Source organism: Chiroxiphia lanceolata, chromosome 20 (assembly GCF_009829145.1).
Source record: "Chiroxiphia lanceolata isolate bChiLan1 chromosome 20, bChiLan1.pri, whole genome shotgun sequence".
NCBI lineage: Eukaryota > Metazoa > Chordata > Aves > Passeriformes > Pipridae > Chiroxiphia > Chiroxiphia lanceolata.
The window spans coordinates 11,439,977-11,459,829 of NC_045656.1; the positions used below are offsets into that span (position 1 = coordinate 11,439,977).

The 19,853-nt window shown below is 47.1% G+C and overlaps 1 long non-coding RNA gene across 1 annotated transcript in view; it reads right to left on the reverse strand.

The window, feature by feature from the left end:
- The window catches only part of LOC116796684, a 38,094-nt gene extending 18,558 nt beyond the window's left edge, over positions 1-19,536 (reverse strand). The window contains exon 1 of the long non-coding RNA XR_004360475.1: positions 19,500-19,536. This is a non-coding gene — a long non-coding RNA (uncharacterized LOC116796684). The remainder of the gene's footprint in view (positions 1-19,499) is intronic.
- Between the last annotated feature and the right edge of the window lie 317 nt (positions 19,537-19,853).

The window sequence follows — 19,853 nt, forward strand, 5'->3', positions numbered from 1 at the left end:
TGTACAACCACTTCTTCGCAGCTTAATAAAAACCCAGAAACCCAGGAACTCCCTCCATGACCAGGCTCTGGCTCTCCTCAGAGAGACCTCGGCAAAGCCCAGCACGACCTCCTAAATCTTGGCTCAAAACCTGCCACTCTCCCACTTCCGATCATTTCAAATCTGGCTCAATAAAAGCCATCTGAGACCGAGGACATGAATGCTGATGACAACTTTTGCATCCAAATGATGTCTCAATCAGTCAATTTTAAAGAGAGCACAAGTCTCTTGTTCAGCTTCAGGCTTTGACAAGGACACTGCAGAGTCCAGGCCATTTGCTCCTCGGGAGGTGGGGAAGGGTCCCCCAGCACCTGCAGCAGCTCCTGCCCCACACCTCTGCCACCTGATGCAGCAGAAAGCATTCACCATGGTGCTCACCCTGCTTTAACAGGGCTTGCTCCTCTTCCCTTGCTGCCCTCACAGCACAAGCCCAACCCTCTGACAACTGGATGTTCCTGCTCACCCCACTGCTCCTCCCATGGAAGTGGGACAGCCCACAGCAGGAACTGCTGCATTTAGGTGTGTTGGAATTAAACAACAGTTTTGCTAATGCACAGCAGGAGAGTACCAGTGGGAGACTGCTGCTCCCCCCTTCCCTCTCCAGGAGTTCTTGCCCAGGCACTGATAAATTAAACCCGGCACCTCCTTTGACTAAGATGGATGGCAAACTCAAATGATATCCACTGAACAAATGGCTGATTTGTGTATTCTTCCATTCAGGATTAGGCTAATAAGATGTTCATTTATGGATCTATTACCCAGTCATTTAACTGCTTTCAAGAAGACAACTGGGCAAATTCCACCACTCCAGTATTGATTTCCATCTTTTTAGGCCACATTTTAGTAGGGGGCTTGCAGAAGTAATTTAGTGGGACATATCAAAACATTCATTAAGCTGACACAGTACTTTAAAGGACATGAGAAAAACTGGGGGTGCTTGAAGCCTCCAGATTTAAGGCAGCCCTGCTCCTCCTCACCTGTCTTTTACTGTGGTTCCTGGAAGGACACGTGGTCAGGGTATTTTAGACTCAGAAGTGAAAAAGCCAGTCACTGCTGAGCATGCCATGGAGGCTCCCCTTGTCACTGGGGTCCTTCAGGGAACCCTGAGCTACAGCAGCCTGGTGCAGAGATGTCCCCAAGCAGAGCAGGGAAGGGAAGGCCATTCCCAATTGCTGTGTGTAACTGTAGTGTCACCCCAGGGACAGCTGAGCAGCCGTGGAGAGCACACATTTAGTCACATTGAATTTTTCCAGCAGCATCAGCATTAGCCTCCTTCATGCCTCTCATCAACAGGAGGGAGGTGGTTTGTTCACCCCCTCACAGGCACTCAGTCAGTGTTCAGCTCAGTGCCCATCAGAGCACATGCTGGGGGGCAGGACTGCTGACACAGGGCTGCAGCATTCCATAGCCCAGCCCCTCGGGTCCTCCACTCAGGCTTCTGGAGACAAGAGGAAACTATACAGAAGATTTCCTTTTAGAATGAAGATTTACAGTCACTAGATCCACACCCAGTCTACGAAGGCTTTGTGTCTGGATAAACAAACCAGCACTCTGGTATCTGAGAGGCCAGCCACTGGGCTGGTATTAATTCAGGCATGGGGGAAGGCTTTCTGCTTGAATTAAAATAAAAAGCATCAGCTGTCTGGTTCTGCTAAATTAAACGAGGAAATAACTAAAGACACTGGTATTTTGGCTGCTGTCATTAGGATCCAGCAAGAACAGGCATTTCTGCACGAGGCAGTTCTCTGCTGCTCTTTCCTTCCCAGCCCCGTGCCCATGTTCCTCACTCACTGCCAAGGTGCTCTCCCACCTGCCAGGGCTGGGGCTAATGACTTTACCCAGTGCTGCTGCAAGGGGACAGAAACTTCCTCACTGAACTCTTCAAGACACCAAAGACTGAACTGTAACACACATGGGTCACTTGGGGAACGGCTCATTACCAGGGATTTTGATAATGCTGCTGAGCATTGGAAGCAGGAAAACAATTATCTTCCAACCCGGATTTACCAGCACTGTTGTCCACTTGCCTCACTGAAGCACAAGCTCTAATGGAGCACTTTACTGTGTGAGATCATTGGTGCCTTCTGGAGACAGAACAGGAGGGCACATAAGAGTTCTTAATTTACACTTCTCTACTGGGTCTTAGTTAATTTAACAGGTCCCTACATTCACACAATAAATTATCGCTCCAGAAAACTGTGCCAGGACATAACTGTTCCATTTAATACACCCACTGCACCATGGAACCCCATCTATATATGTGCTGTCATGTGCTCCACATTAACAGAAATTCTCATGCACATTAGTGCTATTTTCCCCCTCCATGATGTGTTCTTTCAAGCAGACAGTTAAAAAGAAAATACAAATGCATCCTCCAGAAGTCCACTTTCATCTAATGGCACACTTTCTTTCCTGCTTGCCTAGCAGGGGGATGGGATTGAGCACAGGGTCAGACACAGAGAGCAGAGCACAGCACTCCAGCAGGGAGGAGAGCTGCTGGCAGCCACTGGAGCAAGGACTCACAGTACCCTGTGCTTCTGGTTCAGCTTCCCTCAGCAGGGCCTGGACAGACTCACGGGCTCCACAGGGCACAGGGGAACCTCCCTTGCTCCCTGGACTGCCTCCTGCAGAGCCCAGCATTGCCAGGGCACGGCCACCCCTCACCTGGGCACAGGGCATGAGAGAGGAGCACGAACATCCACACAGCACCAGGTACAGTCAGTCTGTCTGTCCACCCTTCAGCCTTTCTCCCCACAGCCCTCTGTATTCCGACAGTGGCTTGCAGGGACTTCCCAGTGTGCTTCCCCAGGGCAGCAGCCCCTCCCCAAAACAGCCCTGGGAAAAACCCCTCCCGGGTTGGTTTTCATCTGCTGCTCCCACCCGCCCTCAGAAATCAGCGCAGAGCACTGGGCTGTGACCAAGGGAACAGCTCGGTCCTATTCATCTCTCTCTTTTGCATAATACATTTAGGAGTGGATCTGTTTTTTATTGCAGAATAATATGTCTGGTTTATATATTGGTATCTTTGTGATATACTGACATTTCGTGCACATTCAGTTCTCATCCCAGGGAAAGCTGGTAACTGAATACCACCATGACCCTGTTTCACAGCACCAATTATGATCTTTCCCAGGTACTATTTGCTTCATTATCTGAGCAAAGAGTTTTATCTTACCCATCAGGCAAACCTTCCGAATTCACAGCTGGGTAGATATAACCTTGGATATTTAGCTCAGCCTAAATGGCAGCTAATATTCCACTTAACTACTGCTTTTAAACATTTTCATCCTATCGCTGTTAATCACATTAAAAGGTATTGGATATATAATTTCCTTTAATTATGTGACGATATTGGTTGCTTCCTTTCTTTGGAATGTTACGCCCAGAGTAGCAGTGATTAATGCCAGGAGTTTCAGAAGGCAGTCAGAGAGAGCTCCTAATTGTTGATTTATGCCCTAATTGGAAGAAAGACACCTGGTTTTCTCCCCACCCTTTTGATTTTTACTTTTTGTTTGAGTCCAAAATTATTCTGCATGTGTCGTCATTACATTAATCAATACATGTTTTATCTTTCACAAATCTGTCTAATTGCTTTTCTCATTTACACAGTCATTTGCTAACGAACACTATCACCCACTAACATGGATGGGAGGATTTACACGGTGCCCTGAGCACATTTAGAAGGAGAAAGACATCAAGTCCATTGTTACAGGCGCAAGATCCTGAGCTGTGAACTCAACTGCCCAGCTGGAGAACACACATGGAGAGCTCCCCATGGCAGCCCCAAGCTCAGAAATGTGCCCTGAGCACATTTAGAAGGAGAAAGACATCAAGTCCATTGTTACAGGCGCAAGATCCTGAGCTGTGAACTCAACTGCCCAGCTGGAGAACACACATGGAGAGCTCCCCATGGCAGCCCCAAGCTCAGAGCTGTGCACACGCCTGTGCCATCCCATGGAGAGCTCTCCATGCCAGCTCAGAGCTGTGCTCATGCCTGTGCCATCCCATGGAGAGCTCCCCATGGCAGCTCAGAGCTCAGAGCTGTGCTCATGCCTGTGCCATCCCATGGGGAGCTCCCCATGCCAGCTCAGAGCTCAGAGCTGTGCTCATGCCTGTGCCATCCCATGGGGAGCTCCCCATGGCAGCTCAGAGCTCAGAGCTGTGCTCATGCCTGTGCCATCCCATGGGGAGCTCCCCATGGCAGCTCAGAGCTCAGAGCTGTGCTCATGCCTGTGCCATCCCATGGGGAGCTCCCCATGGCAGCCCCAAACTCAGAGCTGTGTGTTGGGGAAGCAGGGGGGCTCGGGCCATCACTGCTGTACAATGGGTGGTTTATGCTCCACTCACCCCTGACCCTCTCCTCAGACACTGTCGCTTCCCTCACGCCTGGGCCAAGTTCCCCTCTCGAGACAAGGCTCTGGATAGCCAGCAGGGAAAGGGAAAACCAAACGGCTCAAAAATAAATAATTTTAAGTACAGAGCTGAGATTTTCTACACCCCCACATACACAAACGTGGGCTTGGGTTTTCTGACTATGACTCCTAAGTCCTTATTTTTTTTGGAGGCCACGAATGACACCGAGCCTTCTGTGATACTGTAATAGGAAGTGCCTGAAATGACAAATTAGGAGAAAGAGTGTTTGTGACAGTGATAAAGGGAAAGTTTAAGGCTTGTATTTAGATAAATTGGCTGGAAAATTTGATCCACACAGTCTTTCAAATACGATTATACAAACATAATTTGCATAAATATTATAATTAAAATTCTGCCTATAGCATAATAAAACAGGGAAAATAGTATTAGATGATCAGGGCATTTGAATGTTTGAAATATAACTGTGTGATGTTTCATGCTATCCATTAAATAAGTAATGTATTGCAAAATCTATCAAAGCAAACGGAAATTAAGCCAGATAAGGCTGGCTTTTTATTTTGCATGGGTTTTTTTCTGAGGATATCGTTCCTTTCAGAGCCCATTTGATTTTTCCAAGGTACTAACTCAGAGTAATTATAACTGGATCTGCTGTAGTGCTGTGGCTCTCCGGGTGCTGTAACTGCAGCATGTGCCAACGAGCAGCTTAAGGGCCATGACCTGTCATTCTTGGGTGAGAGCCCCATCCTGTCTCCTGCTCTGTGCCATCTCCTGGCACCTGGAACTGCTGCACAGAGCCTGGCTCAGCCTCGAGTGTCACCTGTGGGCAGCACAGGCCCTGTCCCCGAGGGCTGGCCCAGCCAGGCTGCCACGTGCAGCATGTGCAGACCTGGGGAACCCGTGCCAGATGCCAGCACCCTTCCTCCAGGTGTGTCTCCACACTGGAGCACTGTTATTTCCAAGTGCCTTTTCCAGGCAGACTCTCCCACCCTGCCGTACACTGACACATTTCACACAAACAACAGATTGCTGAGCCCTGCTGGGTTTGGAGCTCACGGTGACGGGGCTGCTGCCACTCAGCAGTTGCTCCTTTCTTCTGCCTACGCTGACTTCCACAGCCCCTGCCATCTTATTCTCTGTGCCCCCATCGCCTCCCTGGGCACGGCGCTCCCTGTGCCCTTGGCAATGGGCTACCACAGCCCCACCTTCATTCTGCCTTGCACAGGGTTCTCATTAGGAGACGTTAACGAGGTACAGCAGGCAGTGTGGTGGGCACAGGCAGTACGTGGGTTCAGCAGCTACAGATCACACATGGTAAGCATTAAACATGGTTCTCAGCATCAAACCAAGCTGCTGGACACTGGCATGGGCTGGACAAGGGACTCCCCATCTGCTCCTAGCACACGACTGACACGGGTGCCCACTCCCTGTGGTGCAGGCACAGCGAGCAGGGTCCGGATCCCCCCGCCCGCCTCAGCCTGTTGTGCCCACAGCCACCTTGTAGCTTCTGCCAGGGAGAAGGGGAACCTGTGCTCACAGCATGAACCCCCCACTCAGAGAGCAGATTGGGCTATTCATTCTGTCTGTTGCCTCAACCTGGTAGAGACCCAAGGATGAAAGGGCAAGTAGGAAATGAGCTTCAAAATGCACAAGGAAATATCCTTCCTTATCAGCCACTGCTTTGTCCCTGCCACTGCCAAGGTCTCTTTAAGTAAACCAGAAAGAAAAATAAGACAATAAAGAAAACTTAAGAACAGTTTACTGAAGCATTTAGACTGCTGCAAGGTACCTCGATCCACTGATATAAATCCTCCACTTTCTCCACCTCCAGGCCTGCAAACAAGGCAGTCTCGCTCCTAATGTCGCTTCCACTGCTGAAAATTTGTGACATCAATAAAATCCTGGTTTGTCAGTACAAATGGAATTTTAAATTGAATTCTTATCAAATTAGCCTTTCATCAAGGTCATGCAATATTGTGTGAATAACCTTTTCTGAGGCTGTGTATATGCTGCCAGAGGTGAGAACGACACAAATTCTAATGAGATTACTCAGCTGGAGCACTCAATAACAGGCGATGGAGGAGCCGGGTGACATTAGGTTTAGCGATAATTTAAGTAAATGGCTACACCGATGCTCGAAGCACAATGCTTCACCCCCCATCTCGACTGCAAACCCACACACGCAGCACCTCTCTCACAGTTCTAAGCAGCCCCAGAGCAGTCACGGCTCCAGCCCGGCAGAACCAAATAGCATTTCCTGGAGGAACCGGGAAGAATTGTAAATGCATCCCCTCTGCTGGCTCCCTGGTGCAATAAAATTTCCCTTCATTTCAGGTGAATGGTGTTTTGCAACAGCAGCTGGAGGGATTTTCTATCAGCCTTGCACCTCATCACCAAATTTGTGGGAAAAACCTGTTTTTCAGCATGAGGAGCTCAGTGTTGAAGGAGCTGGGCAGGAGCTCAGGGGGTCTCACGTGTGCATGTTCTGTGAAGTGAGGGCACAGCCTCACTCCCTCACTGGCTCCAAGCAGATCCCGTGTCCGTGTCAGACACTGCCCACAGCTCACCCAGACAGGGGCATTGACAGGGTGCCAGGAGGGGGTAACGCTGCCCCAGCACCTGCTGTGCCGGCCTTGGGAGCTGCAGGACCCATCTGAGGAATCTGTTCCTGCCGTGATGGAATAATCCTGATAAACGAGTATGAGCTGCTGCTATCCTTTTGGTAACATCTTGCAATCAAATATGTAGATCAAACTACACAATCAAGAAATAAACTATCCAGCTGCTAAAGCCTTCTTCCCAAATAACAAAATAGCCACGTATTTGACAACTCCAAAAAATATTTCAGCAAACATAATAGAGAAGATAATGCTAATTAGGCTGGTATTTTATGCCATAACACTCTTGAATGCCTATAAAAATACAATATTTTCAGCAAAAGATAATTGAAAAGATTATTTGGCTTATCTAAAATAAGTTTTTCCAAGCCTCAGCACATCTGTTACAAGAATTCCTGCAGATACATGGTGCAACGCTGTTGGCTCAATGGACTGTTCATCACTTTGAGAAAGAGGTGGATAAAGACGTGGAGGGTTTTGTTCGTGATGGCTCCTTTTGGCAACAAATGGACACAATCGCTTTTTATCAGATCTGTGGAAAAGTGGAAGTGACTGAACAAGTCCAGGGAAACAGCAGCCAGCAAAGCTGAAGTCCCGAATGCTTGAGGGCTGTGGGACAGCCCAGGGCAGCCTCCCGGGTGGGTGGGCAGGGGGGCACCACGGCAGGTTGGGCGATCTGCTTGCACGGGTACAAGCTGATGTAAACGCTGTGCTCTGACATTTCCCTGCAAACCCGCACGATTTGCTGTCTGTTGCTAAGTTACGTGTTTATCCAGCGCGGATCCCTCCAGCACCACACGGAGGGCGGCTCTTGCAGATGCAGCTTCGGCATTTGCTTTCAATGACAACTCAAGCTGAGCATTTGTTTTTAGCACATGTTCTTGCTGTTAGGGTCTGCAGGATGAACCCTTGCAGCACAGACAGGTGTAACTGAAAGCCTCTGTCTGGAGGGGTTTTGGCAGAGGGGGAAATCCAGGCTCGGCTGCAACAACCCAACCGATGGTGAGGGAGCTGCAGTACCCCAGGGCTGTGGATGCAGCCAAGGGAAACACAACAGTTCTGAGAATATTTTGATATTTAAAAATTGAGCATTTCAAACCTGAAGGTCCACAAATTCCTTGTCTTTATCCTTCCCTGCTTGTCCCCCTCCCCAAATGCTCCAGCCCCAGGCAGACTGAGCAACACCTTTTGCTTTCAACTAGGTCTGTACGGTGCTATGGTGTTTGCACTGGTGGTCCCTCCAGCTGACGAGGGAGGAGGAAAACATCTTGATGTCTTGTTTTGGGATCTCTTGGTGCTCTCTCTCATATGGATGTCCTACCACCCCAGGTACCTTGGCTGCACTCACCTCACACGCTACTGTGGCCACAAGCAAGTCTTCCTGGTGAGCACCCCTGGGTGATTCTGTGAGGCAGGATTTTTATAAGTCTCAGAATTTCTATAAATATTTACTCCTGTTCAATCAGTATCTGCTTTACAAGGCAGCTGAGCACAGACCAAGAGAGAGGCAAAGGGGCCAGTGCTCAACTCTGCTCCTCACACAAGTGAAGCAGCATCTCATTATTCCGGGGCAGAAGCCCAGAACTGGTCCTCAGCAGCCTCTCATCCAGAAGCTGCTCTGCTGGTTCTAAGTGGACTCCTGTCATGAATCAGGTTTATCCATGTGCTGAAGGGCCCACTGTCCACATTCAATATTCAGAATACACTAAGCACAATGTTTGTGAAAAGTGTCAAATGTAATAATATATTCCTCTGTTTAACTTCAGGCTACCCCCTCGACAACCTCACTGAAAAGTGTTAGAATTGGACAAGATTTCCCAGGAGTAAAAGAAATCCATGTTCATATGCTTATAAAGGCTGACAGGTGAACAAACTCTTCTACAGGGCAATTGCAGATGCTCTAAGTGACATTTTAAATTCTTAAGAATTTTCCATTTGCAAATAGAAGTTGCCTTGCAAAACAACAAGCAAACCAAGCAGACTTCCCAGAAACTGGCCCTTTCTGTTGCCTTTTCATGGTTTTATTTTCCATATGAGAAAAGAATGATCAGTGGTTGGGGGGAAAAAAGGCTGCTCAGAAATGGACTTTTGCATCTACCCCTTTTTAATAATTTATGGAAGAGTAATAGGCCAGATACAGCACTAATTTTTATCGTAAACAACTCTGGGAACATATTTTACTCAGAGCCTTTAGCACAGAAAACAGATTAACTGGAAAAGCTAATGGTATAGTGCAGTATAAATATTTACACAAGCATTTGACTAAATCCTTTATTAACAGGTCAAGTTTTCTCTGAATTTTTCACCTTTTGTTATGAGATTTTTAATGGGTTTATACCTTCCCAGGCTTTAAAAACTCCTCAAGGGAGGGGGACACAGCCCCTTAGGAACCCAGCTCTTACAGCTGTGCTATTTCTGTCCTGTTGACACTCACAAAACAGGATTATGCCTAAATTCCTGTGCCCCTACATGGGACAGGATGCCCCAGAGAGTGAAGAGCAGCCAAGGGGACTCTCACAGCAGAAGCCCCATGGCTGTGTTGCTGTCCTTGCACCCCCTGGCACCACAGTGGGTCCAGTCCCTACAGCCCCCACACTGGATGGGGCAGCAGGTGCCAGGAGCCTCTTCCCAGAACAATCAGCCTTCTCATCCAGTAGTGCAAACATCTCTCTCCTGCCTTCTGTTTCTCATTTTACCATATGTAATTCTGAAGTTAATAATGATGATTAAACACACCAAAGATCAATACCTTCCAAAAATCTCTGAAAACATTTTTTAGTTCAAGAAACTGGAGGTTTCTCTGGGGTCCTATTACAGCTTTACAGCCTTGAATTTATTGGAGAGGATTTCAAGTCAAACCAGACACTCAGACAACAGAGAATGAAAGTCTGGGCAAACTCAATGCATCAACTCTGATCAAACTCAATACATCAACTCTGTGATCAAGTGGATTCAGCAGTCTGCTCAGAAACAGGGTAGGAAGTGTGCTTTGCACTCATCAATTGTCCATTTTGTCACTCCAGTTAAAAAAAAAAGATTGTGGGAAATTGCCACCCAGGTCACCATTTAACACAGCTGTGATGAACATCTCAGACTCTCCTGGTGCCACAACTCATTCAGCTCAACCTGCCAGTCCTGCCCGTGCCCAAATGAATCCCATGAACCCAACGTGCTGCTGGAGGCAGGGGAGAACTGGGCCATCCTCTGGGCTACCCACCCCAGCAGCCCTGTAGCACCCAGCCACCACTGGAGGTTTGTTAGGGCTTTTGTAAGGATTTCTTCCTACAAAAAGTTTGTCTTGAATGGGAGCAAGAGGAAAGGCACTCCTGGACAGGAAGAGGTCTGTGGGGAGACATCCTTATCAGCATCATTACTGATGTCTAACTGGCAGTTCAGAGCCAAGGAAGAGGTGAGATTGTTTCCCCCTCTCCTGCTGCTCCAATCTGTCCCCAGTCAACAGAAGGTGCTCGTTTTCCACAGACCTGGCACAGTGATGATTTACCCCAGCGACAGCTCCCACCCTGCAAATGTTCAAATAGTCTGTCTCATGTCTCATGGTTCTCCAGTCATGCAGATAATTTTGTTCTTAATTAAACAAATGCCACAATGACAGCTGGGAATTAGCAGCTGTAGCTTGACCAAGGAAGTATGATACCTCCTTTAATTAAAAGAAAAACCCTCAAAATTTCCCTAATGAAATCTCTACTCTGATAAGATGGAACAGCTATGAACTTGGAAAGCAAGACATGACAAAGCAGCACAGTGATTCAGTAGATGCAATTTTCTTGAGAGAAAATACTTCAACTATCAAGAAAAGAAAAGAAGCTGTGGAAGTTGCAAGAAGTCAGCTTTCCAATCGATTTTCAGCCTGACTTTGTAGAGCGTCATTCCCAAGTAATGACTAGGAAAATGTAGAGCATCCCAATTACATCCAGGAGTACTAAACACTGGAGCTATAGAACTTAACTGTGACAGCTCAGACTCTGTTACACAATATCTTTTATTTGCTAAGGAGGCAGGGATCTGCAGCAGAGGATATGAGGCAGCCAGAGATTCAAATCTCTTTTGGTGTTGTGGTTTTTTTTTTTTTTTAATATTGGCTCTTTTCTCCACCTCAGAGCTACCCAACATATTTACATATTCTGACACATCAGACTTGCTCTCTTGATAGATAAAATATGCAACTCTATTTAAAAATAGAGAATCTCTCTCTGGATTTTTTGCTAAATAACATCAGATACGTTAAGAGACTCCCACTGGTGTAAAATCTCCTCCTACTCATTAGACTTTTAACACTGCCCCTCTGGACCCAACCCTTAAAATGCTCCTTACGCTGGGCAAGGTAACACTGAGGGCTCTGTGCCACCCCTCCCAGACCAGAACCCCCTCTGTGGCCACGGGGCAGGGACAAAGCTGGAGCACTGCAAACCTGCCCCATGTCACCACCATCACACCTGCCTTGTACACCAACAGAAGTGTCTCATCCAGCTCCTCCCCTGCATCACAACTCTAATGCAAGCAGACATGCTGTGATTATTAGCCAGTGGTTCAGAAAAACAACAGGAGCAGAGACCATGGGGAACTGGTGCTGAGTGGCCAAAGACAGCGATTTCTGCAGAGCTGAGGCAGCTGCCATCTGAAATGGGGTTTTCTCAATGTTCTGCAATCTTAGGAAATTATAGTTTGCCTCCAGACAATCATTTCACAACAAATTTGGAAGAGGATACATACTGTCTTTGTCTTGTGGACTCTGGGGTTTGCCATAGGGAGTAAATATACAACAAGTGGAAACTGGGTCAGGTTACTAAGGACAAGTGTAACAACAAGAAAAATATACAAGGACAAACCCAGGAAACCAGGGGGGACACAATTAACAGTAGAAATTTGGGATAACCAAGTCTTTCCATTGTCCATGACCAAGAGAAAGTCTGGGTGGTGCAAAAAGGGGGCAAGTGCTCTGTCAGAAAAAGGGGCAGCAGAGAGAGGATCCCACGTGTACACAGGCACCCTGGGCTTGCTGAGCTTCTCCCTGTCCACCGAGCTGCTTGCCCACATTTGCAGCACAGACACCCTCAGAGCCCATCCTGCCTCAGGTCTGACTGTGACTTCCCACAGTAACCAGCTCCTTGAGCCTCTGTCAGAAGCATCGAGCATGTTCCTGTCCTCTTTAAAAAGCACTTGGAGACCTGAGGTAGCAAAGTGCTGTTTGGTAGCTGAATTGCCTTTTGATCATCAAAGCACACCCTTAACACCAGATCAGTAGGATTAGGGCATGGCATCCAAACCAGCATCCTGCCTCTGGCACAGGAGGAAAGGGGAGGAAAAATGAACCTGCCAGCAAGGTCACTGTGCTGCAGCGAGGTCAGCCTTCCCCCTGCCATGGTGAGAGGCTCCAGCTGTACACCCAGCCCCACCATGGTACTCAAAGAAGATAGCCCCTTTTATCAGGGACTTTGCCTAAAACAAGCCATTCTGGCATCAGCCAGAATGCCAAGGTTTGCACAGCAATATCAACCAGGGTAGAGGACTGGGCTGCACTTGACTGACTGGGGTTTGCTGGCAAATAATCACTCAGCCGAGGACTCCCAGGGATGGACAGGATTCAGCTGTGAGCTGAGTGAGGATGTGGGTTCCCTGAAAGGCCATTGGCAACAGCCAGTTTTCTCCAGCTTTCCCTACTAGGCACACACAGCTGCTCACTGGGGAGAGTGGGGCCGGTCCCTGCCCCAGCACTGGGTGCGGTGCCAACGCACCACAGAGTGCCCCCTGAACCCATATCACTGTTCAAATGGAACTTGATAAACCAGAGGCTTTATCCTAATCCCATCTCCCTATTTTCTCTTTCTTTTGTTTATTCCTTTTATGTTTCTGCTGTTTGTTGCTTCAAAATGACCCACCTTTCCTGGCAGAGGAGCTGCAGATGTGCTCACCTCTAATGCTATTTCCCTCCTTCCCTCCTGTTGGGCTCAGCTTTTATCTTGCTTAGTCATGACAAGATTGGTAAAAATTACTGACATTAATAACTTGAGTTGTTCAGAGAAGCAACAGTTAACATCATGCTTTCAGCCCTGGCACCTGGAGCTCTCGATCCCCACATGCCAGCAGGGCATGGCACTGGTGAGGCACTGGTATGGCAGCACCTGACTCGTGCCCCTGTGGGTGACAGCACTCCATCCCTGGCATCCCTGCAGCCTGGCACCAGGCACCTGCAGCCAACAGAGCAAGCTGCTGTCATGTGCTTCATCTTGGCTGTCTCTAGCTGGGGCAGAGGACAGTTTTTCCTCCCAAAGCAGGCAGCAGCAGTGCCCAGGCAGCAGCAGGTTCCACTCAGCTGGGTCCAAACCGAGGGCAGGAGCAGATGTGTCCCACTCCAAGCAGCTCCACAGGGATGGAGCAGCTTTACACCACGCTCATTACCCTTTGTGTATTCCTTCATTGTTTGCAACAGCACACACGGGATCGCAGTGATGTATTATTTATGAGAAATAAATATTAATCAATATGAATAAATATTTTTGCATGCATAAGGAAGAACAGCAATGGATGATGGCCACTGACTGGTGGTGAATGTCCTTGCACTCAGGGACTTGGCAAACAGTATAAATACATCAAGCAGACATACAAATATACTCCCTCCCTCTCTGGGTCTCAAATATCAGGTGTAAACACTCAACACTAATATCAGCTACACAACAATGCTTTTTTAAAACTACAGTACAATAAAACCTTGTGATTCAGGGGCTGTGGAGGTAAATGGGATTTGAAACTGCCCCAACACCTAACAGGGATGGGGCTCAGGGGACAGTGCTGGATGGACATGAGTGAACCATCCCTGCAGCAGGACTGTCCATCACCCAGGGCACAGGACAGGGCTTCCCTGTCACAGGAGATTCACCAAAGGAAAGGGAAGAACCAACCAAGCTGAGAATCCTTAGAAAAACTGAAAGTCAAAGAGAAACAAGGACTCACAACCGCAGCAGGAGCTGTTGGTAATCAGTATGTGCCACCATATGTTTTAATAATTTCAGATTTCTCACATGTCTCTAGGGAACCTCAGAGGGGTTTCCACGCTCTTCACTCAGTTTTCAAACTTATGGCTGTTATCATCAATAAAAGATTTAGTTTACTCACTGTTGCAGCCATATAATGAAAACCAGGTGCAGCTATGTAATATTTCTCTTTAATTACTATTTGTGGCATGAAAAAGAAGAATTAATTATTCTGCATTGTTAGAACAGGATGAACCACCTACTAATTACAAACCTGATTTTCATTCGGGTGATGCTGCACAACATTCTATTAGTCCAAGTAAACATCAACATCAGTTTTAATAATTTTTTGTCTTTCTCCCTGCATGAAACACCTACCTGATGGGAACAGACACACAGTTACAGAGTTACAGCCCTTTCCCTTCACACACCGGGTCCAGAGACATAAAACACATTCCCTCCACATCCTTAGAGTGAAAGATTTGTCCTTGTCTACCCACTCCAGCTATTTTCTCTAGTGTCAAGTTTGGTTCTGTGACTTATGGGTGAAAAGTGTGAATTCAAGGAAAACGTAGTCTTCCATTAATTATTCATACTATCCTTCAAAGTTACCCCACTCAAGAATCCACAACCATTTCTTTATTTTAGCTGTGTGCAGGCATGAACGGATGTGTCTGTTAAGTGTTAGTGCTGCTAATGCACTTCCTGACAGTCAATTTTTAATTCCTGGCAGGGGTCTGATGTCCAAATCTCACAAAAAAAAAAAAAAAAGAAGAAATTCACAAAAATTCCTATTCACAAAGGAGTTGTGTTAGCACTTACTGAATGCCAGTTTGTGATGAGAAGGCTCCAGTGTTTCTAAATTATGCATGGCTGTGCATCCAGCAGATCCTTTGCTTTATTTGCTAGAGCCTCACTTGCCAGAGCACTCCAGGGAAGGAGGAGATGCTCCTGTCAACACAAATACAGTCAACCAGAGAAAGAGGATTTCACCAATTAGCTGATCAAGTTTCTTTATTCTGGTATTTTTCCTCTCTCCCTCTCCCCCAGCCCCGTTTCTGCTGCCCTCGGGGACGGCAGGGGCAGGGACCACAGGCTCCACTTGCAGCCTGCGTGGGAATGATGACACTGCAACATGTGGGGCTGTGTCTCTCCTCCTCCCCCAGCCTGGCAGCCAGCACTGACAACGTGTGACTCAACCACACCTACACTTGTGCATCCCCTGAGCATCCCAGAGCCACCTTTGCCATGCACCTGCAGTGGTGCAGAGCCCACTGAGCACCATCCTGCTAGTGAGGATTGAAACAAACCTGTTTAGGAAAGAAAGCCCTCAAGATGCAGCACTTGGAACCTCTCAAATTGTTCTGTTTGGATTTTATTGGAAAGGAGACTTGGAGGGGGCTGGCTTTGAAGCATTTCTTATTTTGAAGTTAATTGTGCTGTTAGTTATCACTCAATCCATCAAAGAACACAAGATGGTACAAGCCAGACCCCTGTGCTGGGCAGATATCAATATTCATGTAAAACAGAACCAACTGAAGCACTGATTTAGCTGAACAGAAATTATTTTACTGCAGCAAAGCAAAAGCATTTAAAAACATTATTAGCCTAGTAAATCTGTTTTGTTGTTGTTTTGTTCCAGACTGGAACAAAATCTCAAGGCTGTTAAAGCCCCACAAAACCAACTCAGGGTAAGCTGTTTGTTTCAACGTTTAAGAGACAACTGAATTCCCAGTCACATCCTGAAATTATTATCAATCAATCCAGCCACTCCAGCATATTCATCAGCTATAGGTTTACTAACCCAGGCTGTTTAAGGAAATAACTAGCTGTTAACTGCTGTTAACTGCACCAATCTTCCTAAGTATTAAAAACAGAGCTATAACCTGGCTGTCTCTGACATCATTAGACTTGAAAGAACAAACAAAATCCATTTGATAAACTCAGAAGTGCTGCAGAGGGCAGGTAGAAAACCAAGCATGGTCTTCCTTCCCAACACAGGGACACCCCTGGCCATGTCCCCAGCCCAGTTCCTGGCAGCAGTGCCCACACTGGCTCCTGCAGCCTTGGTGCAGAACTTCCTCATGCTCCTTAGAGATTTCATTTCTCCATCTATTACCTTTCTTGTTTCCCAGGTGCTCTGCCTCCCTTCCAGCTACAACCCCATACAAGCTGTGTGTTCCCTGGGATCACCCAGGGACAATCCTGTCCTGGGTTCACATCTTGCAGCAGGATTTGGAGATTTTCTCTTCCAGTCCAACATTCCAATCCCATGTCTTGGGCAACTCTACATGACTCACTGTGCTTGATCTCCTACCACCACACAGCTATAAGGACCCCTGTTCCATGGCAGCCATCATCCTTATGCTCTGCTTCTTTGATCTGAACTTGATAAACCTCACATGAACATTCCTGGGGTCCCCTGCACCCCACAAGGCTACTGGGGCTCAAAGTTGATTTCCCACTGAGCACAGCAACTCACTCAGCAGCCCCTAAGGTCCTTCCCCAAAGTCATACTCCTGCCTGTTGGCCGAGTGTCCAACTCAGACTCCTCAGACCCCCCTGTCCCAGCCCACAGGGCAGGCAGACAGAGCCAGCTGGATCCACTGCAGCTGTCTTCTCCTCTTCTCCCACCTGGCACACATGGTTCTTTACAGCTGACTAAGATGAATGCCCATATCCATGGCAGTCTCCTCAGCACAGTGCCCACAGCAGCACCGACCAGAGAAGATGCTTGTACTCAACGTGTTTCAGTGTATCCTGGCAGCTCTGCCAGTCCTGTGCTGGCAATCAGGAGCCTGAGCTGAAAACAATTAAAAATGGAATGGCATGGCTCTCTTACCTGGGAATTGACCCAGAAAGGAGATTACAATAAGGCTTTGGGAAAAAGCATGAGGTAGTTTACAGCTCCAGTGTTCTGCCTCTGAGCCAAGTGTGCAATGAATAATGATAAGCCTCAGCCTCATGTTGCTCCTACTATCATAAGCACAGGGTTTTTCTGTGGATTTGAGGGGTTTTGTTTGGTTTTGGTTTTTCTTGTTTTTCTTTTAAAACCATACACACACATGCTCTGCCATGCATGGAAGCAGCAAGTCCATAGAGTCCACCCCACCAGCCCTCCACACTGCACCGTGGCTGTGCTTGAAACAAGTGACTCAGCTTCAGGCTCGGAGTAGCTGCTCCTGCACAACACAGCTGCTGGAGACAGATGCAAGAAGGGAAAGCCATTGGTTATTTCTTTGCCATTGCTTCTTTCCTTTGCCTCAATTCCTAATGCAGGTTTTATGTACAAAGAACTCTAAGAAATGCCAGTAGAGCAGGGGAGACCCAAGTGCTCACGCTGATGATGGTCTGAAGAATGGTATGGATTAATTGCAGCTCTCCAGGACTGAGAACTGTAACCACGAATCCATAATCATCACAGACAACTGCTGAACACAACAGCTGCTCAGGCTCCCCATTAAACATATTTATAGTGGTGGCAATTCAGAAAACAGACACTGCTTTATGGAGAGTTAAAAAGTGATACCATTTGCAACACACACACACACACATTAAACAACCATAAAGCTCCCCCCTGCACCGCACAGCATTGTAATAGATGTTGGCATTATGTCAGGAAAAGCAGCTTCCTGGATTCAGCCACATTAATGTTCACCCTAATGAACTCTCTGGAGGAACTGTCATAAATGACAGAATATCATAAGAGAGCTTTGCTGCCAATAGAGGCCAGCGAGAGCCCAGACTGTGATTACATCCATGAGACGAGCTCTGAGCTGTGATTTTCCGAGGCAAGGCAGTGATATTTCTGGTTTATCAGTTATTCATTGGGTTAAGCTTGCTGCTTTTATCTCTGCAGTAGCATTTGAAGTAGGATTCATGGAAAAGAACTTTAAAGATGCCCTCCAAAGTTATTAGAGATAATAATTGAAATAGTTCTTTTGCCTGACAAAAAAGCCAATGGCTAAAATTATTCAAGCCTTTAAAAATCAGATGATAAACTAAGTTTCTTCCTACTGGTAATCAGCTCATTTCATTGCAAAGATCTTAGTAAATTCAGCTTGGTTAGCTCCAGTCTTTTTAGAGAAGGTTATTCAGCGGTGAGTAGTTTAATTTTACTTCTTGGTTTTTTTTGATTTTTTGGTTTGTTTGTTGGGGTTTTTTTTGTGTGTGCGTGTTTTTTTTTTTTAAGTTGTATAAGCCCTAGGGAAGAGGAAGAGAGATGGCACCACATGGGAATATTTCTTTCTGTTCAGTTGCCATGTTCAATGCAATCAGGGAAGTTTGCTCACAAGAAAGCATTTACCCTAAAACATGCACAGGTCTCAGGAGCTGGGACCATTCCCAGTGAATGGTCTGCACAGCCAGTCCTACATGGCAACAAGTCCCTCTCCTCCAGCACACCCTTCTCATGTAGAGCATGGCAGTAATGCTCAGACATTCACAATCCAGTTACAGCTCTGACTACCACTCTTTCTGCTGTGACATCCAATCAACAGAGAACTTATTTCAGCAAGCAACTACTAAACGTAATAAATCACCAATCACTCAGACTATTTCCCACTTCATTTCAGGAAGGTACATGCCTTCCCATCCATAGTGACTGTCATCCAAGGACAGCAGCATTTCTGCATTGGTTGCACCTCAAACAGACCTCTACCCTTCTCCTGTTCTGCTTCATTTTTTTTTTTCAGCACCTTTCTGCCTAATTTCAGCTCATTTTGCTGTTTTCTGCCTCCTTCCCTCTCCAACTTGCAGCTGACCACAAACAGAGCACACGGGATTTCAAGTCACACTGTCATGCCAAGGGTCTGTCATTAGTCCAAACCAGCTCCATCACTTCTGGCAAAGAGTGATTTTATATAAATTGGAACTGTAGCCTCATTTCCAGAGGAACAGATACTCAAGTTTTGGATCCAGACTCCAGCCCCCATGCTGCAGTCCTCTCTTCCCTTGGAGCAGGATGGAGCCTACACAGCAGAGTGCAGGGAAGAGCAGCCTGACACAGAATAATTTCCCCATAATTCCCAGGGCCAGCAAGGGACAAGACACCAGATGTGCTGTGCTTCACAACCCCCAAAGGCAGTGACAGCTCTCTGCACCCAGGACCTGCTGGGATCAATTAATCAACCCTCTGTCTCCACTGCCCAGCAGGGTGGCAGAAGCAAAGCCAGGTGACACTCCCACCTTCCTCCCTGGGCTCTGCCACAGCTTTGCAGGAAAACAAACACTACTGCAGTTTTGCAGTCCCCCTTCTTTGCTTCCTTCTTTAATCCCTACAAAGGGGGGCCAGTAGGAGATAACAGAGCCTCCTGTGAGATTGAAGCAATTTACCAAGTCAAAGGTGTCCTCATTTAATAATCTCCACACCTCCATCACCCTGACAGCATGTCTTCAGCAAGCCATTACAGTCTGAAAAGCACCGGGGACAGGAGATAGGGAGGCCTGTCACAGTCACTGGTGAGCTCACTCCACAGCTTACCTGTCAGCTGCAATCAGGCATCCAGAGATTCCTCTGCTGCAGATCTGAAAGAAAGAAAAAAAAAAAAGAAAAATCAATCACCATCATCCTGATGTGAGAAAATCCCCAGTGCTCCAAACATGCCAGGTAATTCATCACTTCCTCATAACATATATCAGTCCCTTGCTCCTCATCAAAACTAAACCCACCAAGAATTGAAACACAGAAGGCAGCCCTGCCTCTATGGAGCACTCCCAACCCTTTCCCTCCCAAACCCCCAAGCCCCCTAACAATAACTATTACAAAGCTGCTCACCCCAAGGAGTCGAGCTTGCTTCAGTCCTGAAAAGAACATAAATGGGGGTGATGACGTAGC